This window comes from Camellia sinensis, chromosome 8 (assembly GCF_055761805.1).
Source record: "Camellia sinensis isolate YWXY chromosome 8, ASM5576180v1, whole genome shotgun sequence".
Taxonomy (NCBI): domain Eukaryota; kingdom Viridiplantae; phylum Streptophyta; class Magnoliopsida; order Ericales; family Theaceae; genus Camellia; species Camellia sinensis.
Genome location: NC_138968.1, coordinates 4,180,846 through 4,208,055, shown reverse-complemented (window position 1 = coordinate 4,208,055; position 27,210 = coordinate 4,180,846).

Genomic DNA, 27,210 nt, shown 5'->3' with positions numbered 1-27,210 from the left:
ATTTGCCACTGTACAGGAGAATCCAAATAGGTGTTCGAGTGTTCGAACCGTAACGCGCGAGAAATTGTATGTAAACGCCGTATTTACATATCTGCCACTCTGCAGGAGAATCCGTATAGGTGTTCGAGTGTTCGAAACATAACGCGCGAGAAATTGTAAGTAAACGCCGTATTTACATATCTGCCACTGTGCAGGAGAATCCGTATAGGTGTTCGAGTGTTCGAAACGTAACGCGCGAGAAATTGTAAGTAAACACCGTATTTACGTATCTGCCACTATGCAGGAGAATCCGTATAGGTGTTCGAGTGTGCGAAATATAACGCGCGAGAAATTGTAAGTAAACGCCGTATTTACATATCTGCCACTGAGCAGGAGAATCCTTATAGGTGTTCGAGTGTTCGAAACGTAACGCGCGAGAAATTTTAAGTAAACGCCGTATTTACATATCTGCCACTGTGCAGGAGAATGCGTATGGGTGTTCGAATGTTCGAACCGTAACGCGGGAGAAATTATAAGTAAACGCCGTATTTACATATCTGCCACTGTGCAGGAGAATCCGTATAGGTGTTCGAGTGTTCGAACCGTAACGCGCGAGAAATTGTAAGTAAAAGCCGTATTTACATATCTGCCACTGTGCAGGAGAATCCGTATAGGTGTTCGAGTGTTCGAAACGTAACGCGTGAGAAATTGTAATTAAACGCCGTATTTACATATCTGCCCCTGTGCAGGAGAATCCGTGTAGGTGTTCGAGTGTTCAAGCCGTAACGCACGAGAAATTGTAAGTAAACGCCGTATTTACATATCTGCCACTATGTAGGAGAATCCGTATAGGTGTTCGAGTGTTCGAAAGGTAACGTGCGAGAAATTGTAAGTAAACGCCGTATTTACATATCTGCCACTGTGCAGGAGAATCCATATAGGTGTTCGAGTGTTCGAAACGTAACGCGCGAGAAATTGTAAGTAAACGCCGTATTTACATATCTGCCATTGTGCAGGAGAATCCGTATGGGTGTTCGAGTGTTCGAACCGTAACGGGCGAGAAATTGTAAGTAAACGCCGTATTTACATATCTGCCACTGTGCAGGAGAATCCGTATAGGTGTTCGAGTGTTCGAATCATAACGCGCGAGAAATTGTAAGTAAACGCCGTATTTACATATCTGCCACTATGCAGGAGAATCCGTATAGGTGTTCGAGTGTTCGAACCGTAACGCGCGAGAAATTGTAATTAAACGCCGTATTTACATATCTGCCACTGTGCAGGAGAATCCGTATAGGTGTTCGAGTGTTCGGAACGTAACGCGCGAGAAATTTTAAGTAAACGCCGTATTTACATGTCTGCCACTGTGCAGGAGAATCCGTATGGGTGTTGAATGTTCGAACCGTAACGCGGGAGAAATGGTAAGTAAACGCCGTATTTACATATCTGCCACTGTGCAGGAGAATCCGTATAGGTGTTCGAGTGTTCGAAACGTAACGCGTGAGAAATTGTAATTAAACGCCGTATTTACATATCTGCCACTGTGCAGGAGAATCCGTGTAGGTGTTCGAGTGTTCAAGCCGTAACGCACGAGAAATTGTAAGTAAACGCCGTATTTACATATCTGCCACTATGCAGGAGAATCCGTATAGGTGTTCGAGTGTTCGAAACGTAACGCGCGAGAAATTGTAAGTAAACGCCGTATTTACATATCTGCCACTGTACAGGGGAATCCGAATAGGTGTTCGAGTGTTCGAACCGTAACGCGCGAGAAATTGTATGTAAACGCCGTATTTACATATCTGCCACTGTGCAGGAGAATCCGTATAGGTGTTCGAGTGTTCGAAAGGTAACGCGCGAGAAATTGTAAGTAAACGCCGTATTTACATATCTGCCACTGTGCAGGAGAATCCGTATAGGTGTTCGAGTGTTCGAAACGTAACGCGCGAGAAATTGTAAGTAAACGCCGTATTTACATATCTGCCACTGTACAGGGGAATCCGAATAGGTGTTCGAGTGTTCGAACCGTAACGCGCGAGAAATTGTATGTAAACGCCGTATTTACATATCTGCCACTGTGCAGGAGAATCCGTATAGGTGTTCGAGTGTTCGAAACATAACGCGCGAGAAATTGTAAGTAAACGCCGTATTTACATATCTGCCACTGTGCAGGAGAATCCGTACAGGTGTTCGAGTGTTCGAAACGTAACGCGCGAGAAATTGTAAGTAAACACCGTATTTACGTATCTGCCACTATGCAGGAGAATCCGTATAGGTGTTCGAGTGTGCGAAACATAACGCGGGAGAAATTGTAAGTAAACGCCGTATTTACATATCTGCCACTGAGCAGGAGAATCCTTATAGGTGTTCGAGTGTTCGAAACGTAACGCGCGAGAAATTTTAAGTAAACGCCGTATTTACATATCTGCCACTGTGCAGGAGAATGCGTATGGGTGTTCGAATGTTCGAACCGTAACGCGGGAGAAATTATAAGTAAACGCCGTATTTACATATCTGCCACTGTGCAGGAGAATCCGTATAGGTGTTCGAGTGTTCGAACCGTAACGCGCGAGAAATTGTAAGTAACCGCCGTATTTACATATCTGCCACTGTGCAGGAGAATCCGTATAGGTGTTCGAGTGTTCGAAACGTAACGCGCGAGAAATTGTAAGTAAACACCGTATTTACGTATCTGCCACTGTGCAGGAGAATCCGTATAGGTGTTCGAGTGTGCGAAACATAACGCGCGAGAAATTGTAAGTAAATGCCGTATTTACATATCTGCCACTGAGCAGGAGAATCCGTATAGGTGTTCGAGTGTTCGAAACGTAACGCGCGAGAAATTTTAAGTAAACGCCGTATTTACATATCTACCACTGTGCAGGAGAATGCGTATGGGTGTTCGAAAGTTCGAACCGTAACGCGGGAGAAATTATAAGTAAACGCCGTATTTACATATCTGCCACTGTGCAGGAGAATCCGTATCGGTGTTCGAGTGTTCGAACCGTAACCCGCGAGAAATTGTAAGTAAACGCCGTATTTACATATCTGCAACTGTGCAGAAGAATCCGTATAGGTGTTCGAGTGTTCGAAACGTAACGCGTGAGAAATTGTAATTAAACGCCGTATTTACATATCTGCCCCTGTGCAGGAGAATCCGTGTAGGTGTTCGAGTGTTCAAGCCGTAACGCACGAGAAATTGTAAGTAAACGCCGTATTTACAAATCTGTCACTATGCAGGAGAATCCGTATAGGTGTTCGAGTGTTCGAAAGGTAACGTCCGAGAAATTGTAAGTAAACGCCGTATTTACATATCTGCCACTGTGCAGGAGAATCCGTATAGGTGTTCGAGTGTTCGAAACGTAACGCGCGAGAAATTGTAAGTAAACGCCGTATTTACATATCTGCCACTGTGCAGGAGAATCCGTATAGGTGTTCGAGTGTTCGAACCGTAACGCGCGAGAAATTGCAAGTAAACGCCGTATTTACATATCTGCCACTGTGCAGGAGAATCCGTATAGGTGTTCGAGTGTTCGAAACATAACGCGCGAGAAATTGTAAGTAAACGCCGTATTTACATATCTGCCACTGTGCAGGAGAATCCGTATACGTGTTCGAGTGTTCGAACCGTAACGCGGGAGAAATTGTAAGTAAACGCCGTATTTACATATCTGCCACTGTGCAGGAGAATCCGTATAGGTGTTCGAGTGTTCGAACCGTAACGCGCGAGAAATTGTAATTAAACGCCGTATTTACATATCTGCCACTGTGCAGGAGAATCCGTATAGGTGTTCGAGTGTTCGGAACGTAACGCGCGAGAAATTTTAAGTAAACGCCGTATTTACATGTCTGCCACTGTGCAGGAGAATCCGTATGGGTGTTGAATGTTCGAACCGTAACGCGGGAGAAATGGTAAGTAAACGCCGTATTTACATATCTGCCACTGTGCAGGAGAATTCGTATAGGTGTTCGAGTGTTCGAACCGTAACGCGCGAGAAATTGTAAGTAAACGCCGTAATTACATATCTGCCACTGTGCAGGAGAATCCGTATTGGTGTTCGAGTGTTCGAAACGTAACGCGTGAGAAATTGTAAGTAAACGCCGTATTTACATATCTGCCACTATGCAGGAGAATCCGTACACCTGTTCGAGTGTGCGAAACGAAACGCGCGAGAAATTGTAAGTAAACGCCGTATTTACATATCTGCCACTGTGCAGGAGAATCCGTATAGGTGTTCGAGTGTTCGAAACGTAACGCGTAAGAAATTGTAAGTAAACGCCGTATTTACATATCTGCCACTGTACAGGAGAATCCGTATAGGTGTTCGAGTGTTCGAAGCGTAACGCGCGAGAAATTGTAAGTAAACGCCGTATTTACATATCTGCCACTGTGCAGGAGAATCCGTAAAGGTGTTCGAGTGTTCAAAACGTAACGCGTGAGAAATTGTAAGTAAACGCCGTATTTACATATCTGCCACTGTGCAGGAGAATCCGTATAGGTGTTCGAGTGTTCGGAATGTAACGCGCGAGAAATTTTAAGTAAACGCCGTATTTACATGTCTGCCACTGTGCAGGAGAATCCGTATGGGTGTTGAATGTTCGAACCGTAACGCGGGAGAAATGGTAAGTAAACGCCGTATTTACATATCTGCCACTGTGCAGGAGAATCCGTATAGGTGTTCGAGTGTTCGAAACGTAACGCGTGAGAAATTGTAATTAAACGCCGTATTTACATATCTGCCACTGTGCAGGAGAATCCGTGTAGGTGTTCGAGTGTTCAAGCCGTAACGCACGAGAAATTGTAAGTAAACGCCGTATTTACATATCTGCCACTATGCAGGAGAATCCGTATAGGTGTTCGAGTGTTCGAAAGGTAACGCGCGAGAAATTGTAAGTAAACGCCGTATTTACATATCTGCCACTGTGCAGGAGAATCCGTATAGGTGTTCGAGTGTTCGAAACGTAACGCGCGAGAAATTGTAAGTAAACGCCGTATTTACATATCTGCCACTGTACAGGGGAATCCGAATAGGTGTTCGAGTGTTGGAACCGTAACGCGCGAGAAATTGTATGTAAACGCCGTATTTACATATCTGCCACTGTGCAGGAGAATCCGTATAGGTGTTCGAGTGTTCGAAACATAACGCGCGAGAAATTGTAAGTAAACGCCGTATTTACATATCTGCCACTGTGCAGGAGAATCCGCATAGGTGTTCGAGTGTTCGAAACGTAACGCGCGAGAAATTGTAAGTAAACACCGTATTTACGTATCTGCCACTATGTAGGAGAATCCGTATAGGTGTTCGAGTGTGCGAAAGATAACGCGCGAGAAATTGTAAGTAAACGCCGTATTTACATATCTGCCACTGAGCAGGAGAATCCTTATAGGTGTTCGAGTGTTCGAAATGTAACGCGCGAGAAATTTTAAGTAAACGCCGTATTTACATATCTGCCACTGTGCAGGAGAATGCGTATGGGTGTTCGAATGTTCGAACCGTAACGCGGGAGAAATTATAAGTAAACGCCGTATTTACATATCTGCCACTGTGCAGGAGAATCCGTATAGGTGTTCGAGTGTTCGAACCGTAACGCGCGAGAAATTGTAAGTAACCGCCGTATTTACATATCTGCCACTGTGCAGGAGAATCCGTATAGGTGTTCGAGTGTTCGAAACGTAACGCGTGAGAAATTGTAATTAAACGCCGTATTTACATATCTGCCACTGTGCAGGAGAATCCGTATAGGTGTTCGAGTGTTCAAGCCGTAACGCACGAGAAATTGTAAGTAAACGCCGTATTTACATATCTGCCACTATGCAGGAGAATCCGTATAGGTGTTCGAGTGTTCGAAATGTAACGCGCGAGAAATTGTAAGTAAACGCCGTATTTACATTTCTGCCACTGTGCAGGAGAATCCGTATAGGTGTTCGAGTGTTCGAAACGTAACGCGCGAGAAATTGTAAGTAAACACCGTATTTACGTATCTGCCACTGTGCAGGAGAATCCGTATAGGTGTTCGAGTGTGCGAAACATAACGCGCGAGAAATTGTAAGTAAATGCCGTATTTACATATCTGCCACTGAGCAGGAGAATCCGTATAGGTGTTCGAGTGTTCGAAACGTAACGCGCGAGAAATTTTAAGTAAACGCCGTATTTACATATCTGCCACTGTGCAGGAGAATGCGTATGGGTGTTCGAATGTTCGAACCGTAACGTGGGAGAAATTATAAGTAAACGCCGTATTTACATATCTGCCACTGTGCAGGAGAATCCGTATCGGTGTTCGAGTGTTCGAACCGTAACCCGCGAGAAATTGTAAGTAAACGCCGTATTTACATATCTGTCACTATGCAGGAGAATCCGTATAGGTGTTCGAGTGTTCGAAAGGTAACGTGCGAGAAATTGTAAGTAAACGCCGTATTTACATATCTGCCACTGTGCAGGAGAATCCGTATAGGTGTTCGAGTGTTCGAAACGTAACGCGCGAGAAATTGTAAGTAAACGCCGTATTTACATATCTGCCACTGTGCAGGAGAATCCGTATAGGTGTTCGAGTGTTCGAACCGTAACGCGCGAGAAATTGTAAGTAAACGCCGTATTTACATATCTGCCACTGTGCAGGAGAATCCGTATAGGTGTTCGAGTGTTCGAAACATAACGCGCGAGAAATTGTAAGTAAACGCCGTATTTACATATCTGCCACTGTGCAGGAGAATCCGTATACGTGTTCGAGTGTTCGAACCGTAACGTGGGAGAAATTGTAAGTAAACGCCGTATTTACATATCTGCCACTGTGCAGGAGAATCCGTATAGGTGTTCGAGTGTTCGAACCGTAACGCGCGACAAATTGTAATTAAACGCCATATTTACATATCTGCCACTGTGCAGGAGAATCCGTATAGGTGTTCGAGTGTTCGGAACGTAACGCGCGAGAAATTTTAAGTAAACGCCGTATTTACATGTCTGCCACTGTGCAGGAGAATCCGTATGGGTGTTGAATGTTCGAACCGTAACGCGGGAGAAATGGTAAGTAAACGCCGTATTTACATATCTGCCACTGTGCAGGAGAATCCGTATAGGTGTTCGAGTGTTCGAACCGTAACGCGCGAGAAATTGTAAGTAAACGCCGTAATTACATATCTGCCACTGTACAGGAGAATCCGTATTGGTGTTCGAGTGTTCGAAACGTAACGCGTGAGAAATTGTAAGTAAACGCCGTATTTACATATCTGCCACTGTGCAGGAGAATCCGTATAGGTGTTCGAGTGTTCGAAACGTAACGCGCGAGAAATTGTAAGTAAACGCCGTATTTACATATCTGCCACTGTGCAGGAGAATCCGTATAGGTGTTCGAGTGTTCGAACCGTAACGCGCGAGAAATTGCAAGTAAACGCCGTATTTACATATCTGCCACTGTGCAGGAGAATCCGTATAGGTGTTCGAGTGTTCGAAACATAACGCGCGAGAAATTGTAAGTAAACGCCGTATTTACATATCTGCCACTGTGCAGGAGAATCCGTATACGTGTTCGAGTGTTCGAACCGTAACGCGGGAGAAATTGTAAGTAAACGCCGTATTTACATATCTGCCACTGTGCAGGAGAATCCGTATAGGTGTTCGAGTGTTCGAACCGTAACGCGCGAGAAATTGTAATTAAACGCCGTATTTACATATCTGCCACTGTGCAGGAGAATCCGTATAGGTGTTCGAGTGTTCGGAACGTAACGCGCGAGAAATTTTAAGTAAACGCCGTATTTACATGTCTGCCACTGTGCAGGAGAATCCGTATGGGTGTTGAATGTTCGAACCGTAACGCGGGAGAAATGGTAAGTAAACGCCGTATTTACATATCTGCCACTGTGCAGGAGAATTCGTATAGGTGTTCGAGTGTTCGAACCGTAACGCGCGAGAAATTGTAAGTAAACGCCGTAATTACATATCTGCCACTGTGCAGGAGAATCCGTATTGGTGTTCGAGTGTTCGAAACGTAACGCGTGAGAAATTGTAAGTAAACGCCGTATTTACATATCTGCCACTATGCAGGAGAATCCGTACACCTGTTCGAGTGTGCGAAACGAAACGCGCGAGAAATTGTAAGTAAACGCCGTATTTACATATCTGCCACTGTGCAGGAGAATCCGTATAGGTGTTCGAGTGTTCGAAACGTAACGCGTAAGAAATTGTAAGTAAACGCCGTATTTACATATCTGCCACTGTACAGGAGAATCCGTATAGGTGTTCGAGTGTTCGAAGCGTAACGCGCGAGAAATTGTAAGTAAACGCCGTATTTACATATCTGCCACTGTGCAGGAGAATCCGTAAAGGTGTTCGAGTGTTCAAAACGTAACGCGTGAGAAATTGTAAGTAAACGCCGTATTTACATATCTGCCACTGTGCAGGAGAATCCGTATAGGTGTTCGAGTGTTCGGAATGTAACGCGCGAGAAATTTTAAGTAAACGCCGTATTTACATGTCTGCCACTGTGCAGGAGAATCCGTATGGGTGTTGAATGTTCGAACCGTAACGCGGGAGAAATGGTAAGTAAACGCCGTATTTACATATCTGCCACTGTGCAGGAGAATCCGTATAGGTGTTCGAGTGTTCGAAACGTAACGCGTGAGAAATTGTAATTAAACGCCGTATTTACATATCTGCCACTGTGCAGGAGAATCCGTGTAGGTGTTCGAGTGTTCAAGCCGTAACGCACGAGAAATTGTAAGTAAACGCCGTATTTACATATCTGCCACTATGCAGGAGAATCCGTATAGGTGTTCGAGTGTTCGAAAGGTAACGCGCGAGAAATTGTAAGTAAACGCCGTATTTACATATCTGCCACTGTGCAGGAGAATCCGTATAGGTGTTCGAGTGTTCGAAACGTAACGCGCGAGAAATTGTAAGTAAACGCCGTATTTACATATCTGCCACTGTACAGGGGAATCCGAATAGGTGTTCGAGTGTTGGAACCGTAACGCGCGAGAAATTGTATGTAAACGCCGTATTTACATATCTGCCACTGTGCAGGAGAATCCGTATAGGTGTTCGAGTGTTCGAAACATAACGCGCGAGAAATTGTAAGTAAACGCCGTATTTACATATCTGCCACTGTGCAGGAGAATCCGCATAGGTGTTCGAGTGTTCGAAACGTAACGCGCGAGAAATTGTAAGTAAACACCGTATTTACGTATCTGCCACTATGTAGGAGAATCCGTATAGGTGTTCGAGTGTGCGAAAGATAACGCGCGAGAAATTGTAAGTAAACGCCGTATTTACATATCTGCCACTGAGCAGGAGAATCCTTATAGGTGTTCGAGTGTTCGAAATGTAACGCGCGAGAAATTTTAAGTAAACGCCGTATTTACATATCTGCCACTGTGCAGGAGAATGCGTATGGGTGTTCGAATGTTCGAACCGTAACGCGGGAGAAATTATAAGTAAACGCCGTATTTACATATCTGCCACTGTGCAGGAGAATCCGTATAGGTGTTCGAGTGTTCGAACCGTAACGCGCGAGAAATTGTAAGTAACCGCCGTATTTACATATCTGCCACTGTGCAGGAGAATCCGTATAGGTGTTCGAGTGTTCGAAACGTAACGCGTGAGAAATTGTAATTAAACGCCGTATTTACATATCTGCCACTGTGCAGGAGAATCCGTATAGGTGTTCGAGTGTTCAAGCCGTAACGCACGAGAAATTGTAAGTAAACGCCGTATTTACATATCTGCCACTATGCAGGAGAATCCGTATAGGTGTTCGAGTGTTCGAAATGTAACGCGCGAGAAATTGTAAGTAAACGCCGTATTTACATTTCTGCCACTGTGCAGGAGAATCCGTATAGGTGTTCGAGTGTTCGAAACGTAACGCGCGAGAAATTGTAAGTAAACACCGTATTTACGTATCTGCCACTGTGCAGGAGAATCCGTATAGGTGTTCGAGTGTGCGAAACATAACGCGCGAGAAATTGTAAGTAAATGCCGTATTTACATATCTGCCACTGAGCAGGAGAATCCGTATAGGTGTTCGAGTGTTCGAAACGTAACGCGCGAGAAATTTTAAGTAAACGCCGTATTTACATATCTGCCACTGTGCAGGAGAATGCGTATGGGTGTTCGAATGTTCGAACCGTAACGTGGGAGAAATTATAAGTAAACGCCGTATTTACATATCTGCCACTGTGCAGGAGAATCCGTATCGGTGTTCGAGTGTTCGAACCGTAACCCGCGAGAAATTGTAAGTAAACGCCGTATTTACATATCTGTCACTATGCAGGAGAATCCGTATAGGTGTTCGAGTGTTCGAAAGGTAACGTGCGAGAAATTGTAAGTAAACGCCGTATTTACATATCTGCCACTGTGCAGGAGAATCCGTATAGGTGTTCGAGTGTTCGAAACGTAACGCGCGAGAAATTGTAAGTAAACGCCGTATTTACATATCTGCCACTGTGCAGGAGAATCCGTATAGGTGTTCGAGTGTTCGAACCGTAACGCGCGAGAAATTGTAAGTAAACGCCGTATTTACATATCTGCCACTGTGCAGGAGAATCCGTATAGGTGTTCGAGTGTTCGAAACATAACGCGCGAGAAATTGTAAGTAAACGCCGTATTTACATATCTGCCACTGTGCAGGAGAATCCGTATACGTGTTCGAGTGTTCGAACCGTAACGTGGGAGAAATTGTAAGTAAACGCCGTATTTACATATCTGCCACTGTGCAGGAGAATCCGTATAGGTGTTCGAGTGTTCGAACCGTAACGCGCGACAAATTGTAATTAAACGCCATATTTACATATCTGCCACTGTGCAGGAGAATCCGTATAGGTGTTCGAGTGTTCGGAACGTAACGCGCGAGAAATTTTAAGTAAACGCCGTATTTACATGTCTGCCACTGTGCAGGAGAATCCGTATGGGTGTTGAATGTTCGAACCGTAACGCGGGAGAAATGGTAAGTAAACGCCGTATTTACATATCTGCCACTGTGCAGGAGAATCCGTATAGGTGTTCGAGTGTTCGAACCGTAACGCGCGAGAAATTGTAAGTAAACGCCGTAATTACATATCTGCCACTGTACAGGAGAATCCGTATTGGTGTTCGAGTGTTCGAAACGTAACGCGTGAGAAATTGTAAGTAAACGCCGTATTTACATATCTGCCACTGTGCAGGAGAATCCGTATAGGTGTTCGAGTGTTCGAAACCTAACGCGTAAGAAATTGTAAGTAAACGCCGTATTTACATATCTGCCACTGTACAGGAGAATCCGTATAGGTGTTCGAGTGTTCAAAGCGTAACGCGCGAGAAATTGTAAGTAAACGCCGTATTTACATATCTGCCACTGTGCAGGAGAATCCGTAAAGGTGTTCGAGTGTTCAAAACGTAACGCGTGAGAAATTGTAAGTAAACGCCGTATTTACATATCTGTCACTGTGCAGGAGAATCCGTATAGGTGTTCGAGTGTTCGAACCGTAACGCGCGAGAAATTGTAAGTAAAAGCCGTATTTACATATCTGCCACTGTGCAGGAGAATCCGTATAGGTGTTCGAGTGTTCGAAACGTAACGCGTGAGAAATTGTAATTAAACGCCGTATTTACATATCTGCCCCTGTGCAGGAGAATCCGTGTAGGTGTTCGAGTGTTCAAGCCGTAACGCACGAGAAATTGTAAGTAAACGCCGTATTTACATATCTGCCACTATGCAGGAGAATCCGTATAGGTGTTCGAGTGTTCGAAAGGTAACGTGCGAGAAATTGTAAGTAAACGCCGTATTTACATATCTACCACTGTGCAGGAGAATCCGTATAGGTGTTCGAGTGTTCGAAACGTAACGCGCGAGAAATTGTAAGTAAACGCCGTATTTACATATCTGCCACTATGCAGGAGAATCCGTATAGGTGTTCGAGTGTTCGAACCGTAACGCGCGAGAAATTGTAAGTAAACGCCGTATTTACATATCTGCCACTGTGCAGGAGAATCCGTATAGGTGTTCGAGTGTTCGAAACGTAACGCGCGAGAAATTGTAAGTAAACGCCGTATTTACATATCTGCCACTGTGCAGGAGAATCCGTATAGGTGTTCGAGTGTTCGAAACGTAACGCGTGAGAAATAGTAATTAAACGCCGTATTTACATATCTGCCACTGTGCAGGAGAATCCGTGTTGGTGTTCGAGTGTTCAAGCCGTAACGCACGAGATATTGTAAGTAAACGCCGTATTTACATATCTGCCACTATGCAGGAGAATCCGTATAGGTGTTCGAGTGTTCGAAAGGTAACGCGCGAGAAATTGTAAGTAAACGCCGTATTTACATATCTGCCACTGTGCAGGAGAATCCGTATAGGTGTTCGAGTGTTCGAAACGTAACGCGCGAGAAATTATAAGTAAACGCCGTATTTACATATCTGCCACTGTACAGGGGAATCCGAATAGGTGTTCGAGTGTTCGAACCGTAACGCGCGAGAAATTGTATGTAAACGCCGTATTTACATATCTGCCACTGTGCAGGAGAATCCGTATAGGTGTTCGAGTGTTCGAAACTTAACGCGCGAGAAATTGTAAGTAAACGCCGTATTTACATATCTGCCACTGTGCAGGAGAATCCGTATAGGTGTTCGAGTGTTCGAAACGTAACGCGCGAGAAATTGTAAGTAAACACCGTATTTACGTATCTGCCACTATGCAGGAGAATCCGTATAGGTGTTCGAGTGTGCGAAACATAACGCGCGAGAAATTGTAAGTAAACGCCGTATTTACATATCTGCCACTATGCAGGAGAATCCGTATAGGTGTTCGAGTGTTCGAAAGGTAACGTGCGAGAAATTGTAAGTAAACGCCGTATTTACATATCTACCACTGTGCAGGAGAATCCGTATAGGTGTTCGAGTGTTCGAAACGTAACGCGCGAGAAATTGTAAGTAAACGCCGTATTTACATATCTGTCACTGTGCAGGAGAATCCGTATAGGTGTTCGAGTGTTCGAACCGTAACGCGCGAGAAATTGTAAGTAAACGCCGTATTTACATATCTGCCACTGTGCAGGAGAATCCGTATAGGTGTTCGAGTGTTCGAAACATAACGCGCGAGAAATTGTAAGTAAACGCCGTATTTACATATCTGCCACTGTGCAGGAGAATCCGTATACGTGTTCGAGTGTTCGAACCGTAACGTGGGAGAAATTGTAAGTAAACGCCGTATTTACATATCTGCCACTGTGCAGGAGAATCCGTATAGGTGTTCGAGTGTTCGAACCGTAACGCGCGACAAATTGTAATTAAACGCCATATTTACATATCTGCCACTGTGCAGGAGAATCCGTATAGGTGTTCGAGTGTTCGGAACGTAACGCGCGAGAAATTTTAAGTAAACGCCGTATTTACATGTCTGCCACTGTGCAGGAGAATCCGTATGGGTGTTGAATGTTCGAACCGTAACGCGGGAGAAATGGTAAGTAAACGCCGTATTTACATATCTGCCACTGTGCAGGAGAATCCGTATAGGTGTTCGAGTGTTCGAACCGTAACGCGCGAGAAATTGTAAGTAAACGCCGTAATTACATATCTGCCACTGTACAGGAGAATCCGTATTGGTGTTCGAGTGTTCGAAACGTAACGCGTGAGAAATTGTAAGTAAACGCCGTATTTACATATCTGCCACTGTGCAGGAGAATCCGTATAGGTGTTCGAGTGTTCGAAACCTAACGCGTAAGAAATTGTAAGTAAACGCCGTATTTACATATCTGCCACTGTACAGGAGAATCCGTATAGGTGTTCGAGTGTTCAAAGCGTAACGCGCGAGAAATTGTAAGTAAACGCCGTATTTACATATCTGCCACTGTGCAGGAGAATCCGTAAAGGTGTTCGAGTGTTCAAAACGTAACGCGTGAGAAATTGTAAGTAAACGCCGTATTTACATATCTGTCACTGTGCAGGAGAATCCGTATAGGTGTTCGAGTGTTCGAACCGTAACGCGCGAGAAATTGTAAGTAAAAGCCGTATTTACATATCTGCCACTGTGCAGGAGAATCCGTATAGGTGTTCGAGTGTTCGAAACGTAACGCGTGAGAAATTGTAATTAAACGCCGTATTTACATATCTGCCCCTGTGCAGGAGAATCCGTGTAGGTGTTCGAGTGTTCAAGCCGTAACGCACGAGAAATTGTAAGTAAACGCCGTATTTACATATCTGCCACTATGCAGGAGAATCCGTATAGGTGTTCGAGTGTTCGAAAGGTAACGTGCGAGAAATTGTAAGTAAACGCCGTATTTACATATCTACCACTGTGCAGGAGAATCCGTATAGGTGTTCGAGTGTTCGAAACGTAACGCGCGAGAAATTGTAAGTAAACGCCGTATTTACATATCTGCCACTATGCAGGAGAATCCGTATAGGTGTTCGAGTGTTCGAACCGTAACGCGCGAGAAATTGTAAGTAAACGCCGTATTTACATATCTGCCACTGTGCAGGAGAATCCGTATAGGTGTTCGAGTGTTCGAAACGTAACGCGCGAGAAATTGTAAGTAAACGCCGTATTTACATATCTGCCACTGTGCAGGAGAATCCGTATAGGTGTTCGAGTGTTCGAAACGTAACGCGTGAGAAATAGTAATTAAACGCCGTATTTACATATCTGCCACTGTGCAGGAGAATCCGTGTTGGTGTTCGAGTGTTCAAGCCGTAACGCACGAGATATTGTAAGTAAACGCCGTATTTACATATCTGCCACTATGCAGGAGAATCCGTATAGGTGTTCGAGTGTTCGAAAGGTAACGCGCGAGAAATTGTAAGTAAACGCCGTATTTACATATCTGCCACTGTGCAGGAGAATCCGTATAGGTGTTCGAGTGTTCGAAACGTAACGCGCGAGAAATTATAAGTAAACGCCGTATTTACATATCTGCCACTGTACAGGGGAATCCGAATAGGTGTTCGAGTGTTCGAACCGTAACGCGCGAGAAATTGTATGTAAACGCCGTATTTACATATCTGCCACTGTGCAGGAGAATCCGTATAGGTGTTCGAGTGTTCGAAACTTAACGCGCGAGAAATTGTAAGTAAACGCCGTATTTACATATCTGCCACTGTGCAGGAGAATCCGTATAGGTGTTCGAGTGTTCGAAACGTAACGCGCGAGAAATTGTAAGTAAACACCGTATTTACGTATCTGCCACTATGCAGGAGAATCCGTATAGGTGTTCGAGTGTGCGAAACATAACGCGCGAGAAATTGTAAGTAAACGCCGTATTTACATATCTGCCACTGAGCAGGAGAATCCTTATAGGTGTTTGAGTGTTCGAAACGTGACGCGCGAGAAATTTTAAGTAAACGCCGTATTTACATATCTGCCACTGTGCAGGAGAATGCGTATGGGTGTTCGAATGTTCGAACCGTAACGCGGGAGAAATTATAAGTAAACGCCGTATTTACATATCTGCCACTGTGCAGGAGAATCCGTATAGGTGTTCGAGTGTTCGAACCGTAACGCGTGAGAAATTGTAATTAAACGCCGTATTTACATATCTGCCACTGTGCAGGAGAATCCGTATAGGTGTTCGAGTGTTCAAGCCGTAACGCACGAGAAATTGAAAGTAAACGCCGTATTTACATATCTGCCACTATGCAGGAGAATCCGTATAGGTGTTCGAGTGTTCGAAATGTAACGCGCGAGAAATTGTAAGTAAACGCCGTATTTACATTTCTGCCACTGTGCAGGAGAATCCGTATAGGTGTTCGAGTGTTCGAAACGTAACGCGTGAGAAATTGTAAGTAAACACTGTATTTACGTATCTGCCACTGTGCAGAAGAATCCGTATAGGTGTTCGAGTGTGCGAAACATAACGCGCGAGAAATTGTAAGTAAATGCCGTATTTACATATCTGCCACTGAGCAGGAGAATCCGTATAGGTGTTCGAGTGTTCGAAACGTAACGCGCGAGAAATTGTAAGTAAACGCCGTATTTACATATCTGCCACTGTGCAGGAGAATCCGTATAGGTGTTCGAGTGTTCGAACCGTAACGCGCGAGAAATTGTAAGTAAACGCCGTATTTACATATCTGCCACTGTGCAGGAGAATCCGTATAGGTGTTCGAGTGTTCGAAACATAACGCGCGAGAAATTGTAAGTAAACGCCGTATTTACATATCTGCCACTGTGCAGGAGAATCCGTATACGTGTTCGAGTGTTCGAACCGTAACGTGGGAGAAATTGTAAGTAAACGCCGTATTTACATATCTGCCACTGTGCAGGAGAATCCGTATAGGTGTTCGAGTGTTCGAACCGTAACGCGCGACAAATTGTAATTAAACGCCATATTTACATATCTGCCACTGTGCAGGAGAATCCGTATAGGTGTTCGAGTGTTCGGAACGTAACGCGCGAGAAATTTTAAGTAAACGCCGTATTTACATGTCTGCCACTGTGCAGGAGAATCCGTATGGGTGTTGAATGTTCGAACCGTAACGCGGGAGAAATGGTAAGTAAACGCCGTATTTACATATCTGCCACTGTGCAGGAGAATCCGTATAGGTGTTCGAGTGTTCGAACCGTAACGCGCGAGAAATTGTAAGTAAACGCCGTAATTACATATCTGCCACTGTACAGGAGAATCCGTATTGGTGTTCGAGTGTTCGAAACGTAACGCGTGAGAAATTGTAAGTAAACGCCGTATTTACATATCTGCCACTGTGCAGGAGAATCCGTATAGGTGTTCGAGTGTTCGAAACCTAACGCGTAAGAAATTGTAAGTAAACGCCGTATTTACATATCTGCCACTGTACAGGAGAATCCGTATAGGTGTTCGAGTGTTCGAAGCGTAACGCGCGAGAAATTGTAAGTAAACGCCGTATTTACATATCTGCCACTGTGCAGGAGAATCCGTAAAGGTGTTCGAGTGTTCAAAACGTAACGCGTGAGAAATTGTAAGTAAACGCCGTATTTACATATCTGTCACTGTGCAGGAGAATCCGTATAGGTGTTCGAGTGTTCGAACCGTAACGCGCGAGAAATTGTAAGTAAAAGCCGTATTTACATATCTGCCACTGTGCAGGAGAATCCGTATAGGTGTTCGAGTGTTCGAAACGTAACGCGTGAGAAATTGTAATTAAACGCCGTATTTACATATCTGCCCCTGTGCAGGAGAATCCGTGTAGGTGTTCGAGTGTTCAAGCCGTAACGCACGAGAAATTGTAAGTAAACGCCGTATTTACATATCTGCCACTATGCAGGAGAATCCGTATAGGTGTTCGAGTGTTCGAAAGGTAACGTGCGAGAAATTGTAAGTAAACGCCGTATTTACATATCTACCACTGTGCAGGAGAATCCGTATAGGTGTTCGAGTGTTCGAAACGTAACGCGCGAGAAATTGTAAGTAAACGCCGTATTTACATATCTGCCACTATGCAGGAGAATCCGTATAGGTGTTCGAGTGTTCGAACCGTAACGCGCGAGAAATTGTAAGTAAACGCCGTATTTACATATCTGCCACTGTGCAGGAGAATCCGTATAGGTGTTCGAGTGTTCGAAACGTAACGCGCGAGAAATTGTAAGTAAACGCCGTATTTACATATCTGCCACTGTGCAGGAGAATCCGTATAGGTGTTCGAGTGTTCGAAACGTAACGCGTGAGAAATAGTAATTAAACGCCGTATTTACATATCTGCCACTGTGCAGGAGAATCCGTGTTGGTGTTCGAGTGTTCAAGCCGTAACGCACGAGAAATTGTAAGTAAACGCCGTATTTACATATCTGCCACTATGCAGGAGAATCCGTATAGGTGTTCGAGTGTTCGAAAGGTAACGCGCGAGAAATTGTAAGTAAACGCCGTATTTACATATCTGCCACTGTGCAGGAGAATCCGTATAGGTGTTCGAGTGTTCGAAACGTAACGCGCGAGAAATTATAAGTAAACGCCGTATTTACATATCTGCCACTGTACAGGGGAATCCGAATAGGTGTTCGAGTGTTCGAACCGTAACGCGCGAGAAATTGTATGTAAACGCCGTATTTACATATCTGCCACTGTGCAGGAGAATCCGTATAGGTGTTCGAGTGTTCGAAACTTAACGCGCGAGAAATTGTAAGTAAACGCCGTATTTACATATCTGCCACTGTGCAGGAGAATCCGTATAGGTGTTCGAGTGTTCGAAACGTAACGCGCGAGAAATTGTAAGTAAACACCGTATTTACGTATCTGCCACTATGCAGGAGAATCCGTATAGGTGTTCGAGTGTGCGAAACATAACGCGCGAGAAATTGTAAGTAAACGCCGTATTTACATATCTGCCACTGAGCAGGAGAATCCTTATAGGTGTTTGAGTGTTCGAAACGTGACGCGCGAGAAATTTTAAGTAAACGCCGTATTTACATATCTGCCACTGTGCAGGAGAATGCGTATGGGTGTTCGAATGTTCGAACCGTAACGCGGGAGAAATTATAAGTAAACGCCGTATTTACATATCTGCCACTGTGCAGGAGAATCCGTATAGGTGTTCGAGTGTTCGAACCGTAACGCGTGAGAAATTGTAATTAAACGCCGTATTTACATATCTGCCACTGTGCAGGAGAATCCGTATAGGTGTTCGAGTGTTCAAGCCGTAACGCACGAGAAATTGAAAGTAAACGCCGTATTTACATATCTGCCACTATGCAGGAGAATCCGTATAGGTGTTCGAGTGTTCGAAATGTAACGCGCGAGAAATTGTAAGTAAACGCCGTATTTACATTTCTGCCACTGTGCAGGAGAATCCGTATAGGTGTTCGAGTGTTCGAAACGTAACGCGTGAGAAATTGTAAGTAAACACTGTATTTACGTATCTGCCACTGTGCAGAAGAATCCGTATAGGTGTTCGAGTGTGCGAAACATAACGCGCGAGAAATTGTAAGTAAATGCCGTATTTACATATCTGCCACTGAGCAGGAGAATCCGTATAGGTGTTCGAGTGTTCGAAACGTAACGCGCGAGAAATTTTAAGTAGACGCCGTATTTACATATCTGCCACTGTGCAGGAGAATGCGTATGGGTGTTCGAATGTTCGAACCGTAACGCGGGAGAAATTATAAGTAAACGCCGTATTTACATATCTGCCACGGTGCAGGAGAATCCGTATCGGTGTTCGAGTGTTCGAACCGTAACGCGCGAGAAATTGTAAGTAAACGCCGTATTTACATATCTGCCACTGTGCAGAAGAATCCGTATAGGTGTTCGAGTGTTCGAAACGTAACGCGTGAGAAATTGTAATTAAACGCCGTATTTACATATCTGCCCCTGTGCAGGAGAATCCGTGTAGGTGTTCGAGTGTTCAAGCCGTAACGCACGAGAAATTGTAAGTAAACGCCGTATTTACATATCTGTCACTATGCAGGAGAATCCGTATAGGTGTTCGAGTGTTCGAAAGGTAACGTGCGAGAAATTGTAAGTAAACGCCGTATTTACATATCTGCCACTGTGCAAGAGAATCCGTATAGGTGTTCGAGTGTTCGAAACGTAACGCGCGAGAAATTGTAAGTAAACGCCGTATTTACATATCTGCCACTGTGCAGGAGAATCCGTATAGGTGTTCGAGTGTTCGACCCGTAACGCGTGAGAAATTGTAAGTAAACGTCGTATTTACATATCTGCCACTGTGCAGGAGAATCCGTATAGGTGTTCGAGTGTTCGAAACATAACGCGCGAGAAATTGTAAGTAAACGCCGTATTTACATATCTGCCACTGTGCAGGAGAATCCGTATACGTGTTCGAGTGTTCGAACTGTAACGCGGGAGAAATTGTAAGTAAACGCCGTATTTACATATCTACCACTGTGCAGGAGAATCCGTATAGGTGTTCGAGTGTTCGAACCGTAACGCGCGAGAAATTGTAATTAAACGCCGTATTTACATATCTGCCACTGTGCAGGAGAATCCGTATAGGTGTTCGAGTGTTCGGAACGTAACGCGCGAGAAATTTTAAGTAAACGCCGTATTTACATGTCTGCCACTGTGCAGGAGAATCCGTATGGGTGTTGAATGTTCGAACCGTAACGCGGGAGAAATGGTAAGTAAACGCCGTATTTACATATCTGCCACTGTGCAGGAGAATCCGTATAGGTGTTCGAGTGTTCGAACCGTAACGCGCGAGAAATTGTAAGTAAATGCCGTAATTACATATCTGCCACTGTGCAGGAGAATCCGTATAGGTGTTCGAGTGTTCGAAACGTAACGCGTGAGAAATTGTAAGTAAACGCCGTATTTACATATCTGCCACTATGCAGGAGAATCCGTACACCTGTTCGAGTGTGCGAAACGAAACGCGCGAGAAATTGTAAGTAAACGCCGTATTTACATATCTGCCACTGTGCAGGAGAATCCGTATAGGTGTTCGAGTGTTCGAAACGTAACGCGTAAGAAATTGTAAGTAAACGCCGTATTTACATATCTGCCACTGTACAGGAGAATCCGTGTAGGTGTTCGAGTGTTCGAAGCGTAACGCGCGAGAAATTGTAAGTAAACGCCGTATTTACATATCTGCCACTGTGCAGAAGAATCCGTATAGGTGTTCGAGTGTTCGAAACGTAACGCGTGAGAAATTGTAATTAAACGCCGTATTTACATATCTGCCCCTGTGCAGGAGAATCCGTGTAGGTGTTCGAGTGTTCAAGCCGTAACGCACAAGAAATTGTAAGTAAACGCCGTATTTACATATCTGTCACTATGCAGGAGAATCCGTATAGGTGTTCGAGTGTTCGAAAGGTAACGTGCGAGAAATTGTAAGTAAACGCCGTATTTACATATCTGCCACTGTGCAAGAGAATCCGTATAGGTGTTCGAGTGTTCGAAACGTAACGCGCGAGAAATTGTAAGTAAACGCCGTATTTACATATCTGCCACTGTGCAGGAGAATCCGTATAGGTGTTCGAGTGTTCGACCCGTAACGCGTGAGAAATTGTAAGTAAACGTCGTATTTACATATCTGCCACTGTGCAGGATAATCCGTATAGGTGTTCGAGTGTTCGAAACATAACGCGCGAGAAATTGTAAGTAAACGCCGTATTTACATATCTGCCACTGTGCAGGAGAATCCGTATACGTGTTCGAGTGTTCGAACTGTAACGCGGGAGAAATTGTAAGTAAACGCCGTATTTACATATCTACCACTGTGCCGGAGAATCCGTATAGGTGTTCGAGTGTTCGAACCGTAACGCGCGAGAAATTGTAATTAAACGCCGTATTTACATATCTGCCACTGTGCAGGAGAATCCGTATAGGTGTTCGAGTGTTCGGAACGTAACGCGCGAGAAATTTTAAGTAAACGCCGTATTTACATGTCCGCCACTGTGCAGGAGAATCCGTATGGGTGTTGAATGTTCGAACCGTAACGCGGGAGAAATGGTAAGTAAACGCCGTATTTACATATCTGCCACTGTGCAGGAGAATCCGTATAGGTGTTCGAGTGTTCGAACCGTAACGCGCTAGAAATTGTAAGTAAACGCCGTAATTACATATCTGCCACTGTGCAGGAGAATCCGTATAGGTGTTCGAGTGTTCGAAACGTAACGCGTGAGAAATTGTAAGTAAACGCCGTATTTACATATCTGCCACTATGCAGGAGAATCCGTACACCTGTTCGAGTGTGCGAAACGAAACGCGCGAGAAATTGTAAGTAAACGCCGTATTTACATATCTGCCACTGTGCAGGAGAATCCGTATAGGTGTTCGAGTGTTCGAAACGTAACGCGTAAGAAATTGTAAGTAAACGCCGTATTTACATATCTGCCACTGTACAGGAGAATCCGTGTAGGTGTTCGAGTGTTCGAAGCGTAACGCGCGAGAAATTGTAAGTAAACGCCGTATTTACATATCTGCCACTGTGCAGGAGAATCCGTAAAGGTGTTCGAGTGTTCGAAACGTAACGCGCGAGAAATTGTAAGTAAACGCCGTATTTACATATCTGCCACTGTGCAGGAGAATCCGTATAGGTGTTCGAGTGTTCGAACCGTAACGCGCGAGAAATTGTAAGTAAACGCCGTATTTACATATCTGCCACTGTGCAGGAGAATCCGTATAGGTGTTCGAGTGTTCGAAACATAACGCGCGAGAAATTGTAAGTAAACGCCGTATTTACATATCTGCCATTGTGCAGGAGAATCCGTATACGTGTTCGAGAGTTTGAACCGTAACGCGTGAGAAATTGTAAGTAAACACCATATTTACATATCTGCCACTGTGCAGCAGAATCCGTATAGGTGTTCGAGTGTTCGAACCGTAACGCGCGAGAAATTGTAAGTAAACGCCGTATTTAAATATCTGCCACTGTGCAGGAGAATCCGTGTAGGTGTTCGAGTCTTCGAACCGTAACGCGCGAGAAATTTTAAGTAAACGCCGTATTTACATATCTGCCACTGTGCAGGAGAATCTGTATACGTGTTCGAGTGTTCGAACCGTAATGCTTGAGAAATGGTAAGTAAACGCCGTATTTACATATCTGCAACTGTGCAGGAGAATCCGTATAGCCGTTCGAGTGTTCGAACCGTGATGCTTGAGAAATGGTAAGTAAACGCCGTATTTACATATCTGCCACTGTGCAGGAGAATCCGTATAGGTGTTCGAGTGTTCGAACCGTAGTGCTTGAGAAATGGTAATTAAATGCCGTATTTACATATCTGCCACCGTGCAGGAGAATCCGTATAGGTGTTCGAGTGTTCGAACCGTAACGCGCGAGAAATTGTAAGTAAACGGCGTATTTACGTATCTGCCACTGTGCAGGACATTCCGTATAGGTGTTCGAGTGTTCGAACTGTAACGCGCGAGAAATTGTAAGTAAACGCCGTATTTACATATCTGCCACTGTGCAGGAGAATCCGTATAGGTGTTCGAGTGTTCGAAACGTAACGCGCGAGAAATTTTAAGTAAACGCCGTATTTACATATCTGCCACTGTGCAGGAGAATGCGTATAGGTGTTCGATTGTTCGAACCGTAACGCGGGAGAAATTATAAGTAAACGCCGTCTTTACAGATCTGCCACTGTGCAGGAGAATCCGTATAGGTGGTCGAGTGTTCGAAACGTAACGCGCGAGAAATTGTAAGTAAACGCCGTATTTACATATCTGCCACTGTGCAGGAGAATCCGTATAGGTGTTCGAGTGTTCGAAACGTAACGCGCGAGAAATTGTAAGTAAACGCCGTATTTACATATCTGCCACTGTGCAGGAGAATCCGTATAGGTGTTCGAGTGTTCGAAATGTAACGCGTGAGAAATTGTAAGTAAATGCCGTATTTACATATCTGCCACTGTGCAGGAGAATCCGTACACCTGTTCGAGTGTGCGAAACGTAACGCGCGAGAAATTTTAAGTAAACGCCGTATTTATATATCTGCCACTGTGCAGGAGAATCCGTATAGGTGTTCGAGTGTTCGAAACGTAACGCGTAAGAAATTGTAAGTAAACGCCGTATTTACATATCTGCCACTGTACAGGAGAATCCGTATAGGTGTTCCAGTGTTCGAAACGTAACGCGTGAGAAATTGTAAGTAAACGCCATATTTACATATCTGCCACTGTGCAGGAGAATCCGTATAGGTGTTCGAGTGTTCGAAACGTAACGCGCGAGAAATTGTAAGTAAACGCCATATTTACCTATGTGCCACTGTACAGGAGAATCCGAATAGGTGTTCGAGTGTTCGAACCGTAACGCGCGAGAAATTGTATGTAAACGCCGTATTTACATATCTGCCACTGTGCAGGAGAATCCGTATAGGTGTTCGAGTGTTCGAAACATAACGCGCGAGAAATTGTAAGCAAACACCGTATTTACATATCTGCCACTGTGCAGGAGAATCCGTATAGGTGTTCGAGTGTTCGAAACGTAACGCGCGAGAAATTGTAAGTAAACACCGTATTTACGTATCTGCCACTATGCAGGAGAATCCGTATAGGTGTTCGAGTGTGCGAAACATAACGCGCGAGAAATTGTAAGTAAACGCTGTATTTACATATCTGCCACTGAGCAGGAGAATCCTTATAGGTGTTCGAGTGTTCGAAACGTAACGCGCGAGAAATTTTAAGTAAACGCCGTATTTACATATCTGCCACTGTGCAGGAGAATGCGTATGGGTGTTCGAATGTTCGAACCGTAACGCGGGAGAAATTATAAGTAAACGCCGTATTTACATATCTGCCACTGTGCCGGAGAATGCGTATGGGTGTTCTAATGTTCGAACCGTAACGCGGGAGAAATTATAAGTAAACGCCGTATTTACATATCTGCCACTGTGCAGGAGAATCCGTATAGGTGTTCGAGTGTTCGAACCGTAACGCGCGAGAAATTGTAAGTAAACGCCGTATTTACATATCTGCCACTGTGCAGGAGAATCCGTATAGGTGTTCTAGTGTTCGAAACGTAACGCGTGAGAAATTGTAATTAAACGCCGTATTTACATATCTGCCACTATGCAGGAGAATCCGTTTAGGTGTTCGAGTGTTCGAAATGTAACGCGCGAGAAATTGTAAGTAAACGCCGTATTTACATATCTGCCACTGTGCAAGAGAATCCGTATAGGTGTTCGAGTGTTCGAAACGTAACGCGCGAGAAATTGTAAGTAAACGCCATATTTACCTATGTGCCACTGTACAGGAGAATCCGAATAGGTGTTCGAGTGTTCGAACCGTAACGCGCGAGAAATTGTATGTAAACGCCGTATTTACATATCTGCCACTGTGCAGGAGAATCCGTATAGGTGTTCGAGTGTTCGAAACATAACGCGCGAGAAATTGTAAGTAAACGCCGTATTTACATATCTGCCACTGTGCAGGAGAATCCGTATACGTGTTCGAGTGTTCGACCCGTAACGCGGGAGAAATTGTAAGTAAACGCCGTATTTACATATCTGCCACTGTGCAGGAGAATCCGTAAAGGTGTTCGAGTGTTCGAACCGTAAGGCGCGAGAAATTGTAATTAAACGCCGTATTTACATATCTGCCACTGTGCAGGAGAATCCGTATAGGTGTTCGAGTGTTCGGAACGTAACGCGCGAGAAATTTTCAGTAAACGCCGTATTTACATGTCTGCCACTGTGCAGGAGAATCCGTATGGGTGTTGAATGTTCGAACCGTAACGCGGGAGAAATGGTAAGTAAACGCCGTATTTACATATCTGCCACTGTGCAGGAAAATCCGTATAGGTGTTCGAGTGTTCGAACCGTAACGCGCGAGAAATTGTAAGTAAACGCCGTAATTACATATCTGCCACTGTGCAGTAGAATCCGTATAGGTGTTCGAGTGTTCGAAACGTAACGCGTGAGAAATTGTAAGTAAACGCCGTATTTACATATCTGCCACTGTGCAGGAGAATCCGTATTGGTGTTCGAGTGTTCAAGCCGTAACGCGCGAGAAATTGTAAGTAAACGCCGTATTTACATATCTGCCACTATGCAGGAGAATCCGTATAGGTGTTCGAGTGTTCGAAATGTAACGCGCGAGAAATTGTAAGTAAACGCCGTATTTACATATCTGCCACTGTGCAGGAGAATCCGTATAGGTGTTCGAGTGTTCGAAACGTAACGCGCGAGAAATTGTAAGTAAACACCGTATTTTCGTATCTGCCACTGTGCAGGAGAATCCGTATAGGTGTTCGAGTGTGCGAAACATAACGCGCGAGAAATTGTAAGTAAACGCCGTATTTACATATCTTCCACTGTGCAGGAGAATCCGAATAGGTGTTCGAGTGCTCGAACCGTAACACGCGAGAAATTGTATGTAAACGCCGTATTTACATATCTGCCACTGTGCAGGAGAATCCGTATAGGTGTTCGAGTGTTCGAAACATAACGCGCGAGAAATTGTAAGTAAACACCGTATTTACATATCTGCCACTGTGTAGGAGAATCCGTATAGGTGTTCGAGTGTTCGAAACGTAACGCGCGAGAAATTGTAAGTAAACACCGTATTTACGTATCTGCCACTATGCAGGAGAATCCGTATAGGTGTTCGAGTGTGCGAAACATAACGCGCGAGAAATTGTAAGTAAACGCCGTATTTACATATCTGCCACTGAGCAGGAGAATCCGTCTAGGTGTTCGAGTGTTCGAAACGTAACGCGTGAGAAATTTTAAGTAAACGCCGTATTTACATATCTGCCACTGTGCAGGAGAATGCGTATGGGTGTTCGAATGTTCGAACCGTAACGCGGGAGAAATTATAAGTAAACGCCGTATTTACATATCTGCCACTGTGCAGGAGAATGCGTATGGGTGTTCGAATGTTCGAACCGTAACGCGGGAGAAATTATAAGTAAACGCCGTATTTACATATCTGCCACTGTGCAGGAGAATCCGTATAGGTGTTCGAGTGTTCGAACCGTAACGCGCGAGAAATTGTAAGTAAACGCCGTATTTACAAATCTGCCACTGTGCAGGAGAATCCGTATAGGTGTTCGAGTGTTCGAACCGTAAGGCGCGAGAAATTGTAATTAAACGCTGTATTTACATATCTGCCACTGTGCAGGAGAATCCGTATAGGTGTTCGAGTGTTCGGAACGTAACGCGCGAGAAATTTTAAGTAAACGCCGTATTTACATGTCTGCCACTGTGCAGGAGAATCCGTATGGGTGTTGAATGTTCGAACCGTAACGCGGGAGAAATGGTAAGTAAACGCCGTATTTACATATCTGCCACTGTGCAGGAGCATCCGTATAGGTGTTCGAGTGTTCGAACCGTAACGCGCGAGAAATAGTAAGTAAACGCCGCAATTACATATCTGCCACTGTGCAGGAGAATCCGTATAGGTGTTCGAGTGTTCGAAACGTAACGCATGAGAAATTGTAAGTAAACGCCGTATTTACATATCTGCCACTGTGCAGGAGAATCCGTATTGGTGTTCAAGTGTTCAAGCCGTAACGCGCGAGAAATTGTAAGTAAACGCCGTATTTACATATCTGCCACTATGCAGGAGAATCCGTATAGGTGTTCGAGTGTTCGAAATGTAACGCGCGAGAAATTGTAAGTAAACGCCGTATTTACATATCTGCCACTGTGCAGGAGAATCCGTATAGGTGTTCGAGTGTTCAAAACGTAACGCGCGAGAAATTGTAAGTAAACACCGTATTTACGTATCTGCCACAGTGCAGGAGAATCCGAATAGGTGTTCGAGTGTGCGAAACATAACGCGCGAGAAATTGTAAGTAAACGCCGTATTTACATATCTGCCACTGAGCAGGAGAATCCTTATAGGTGTTCGAGTGTTCGAAACGTAACGCGCGAGAAATTTTAAGTAAACGC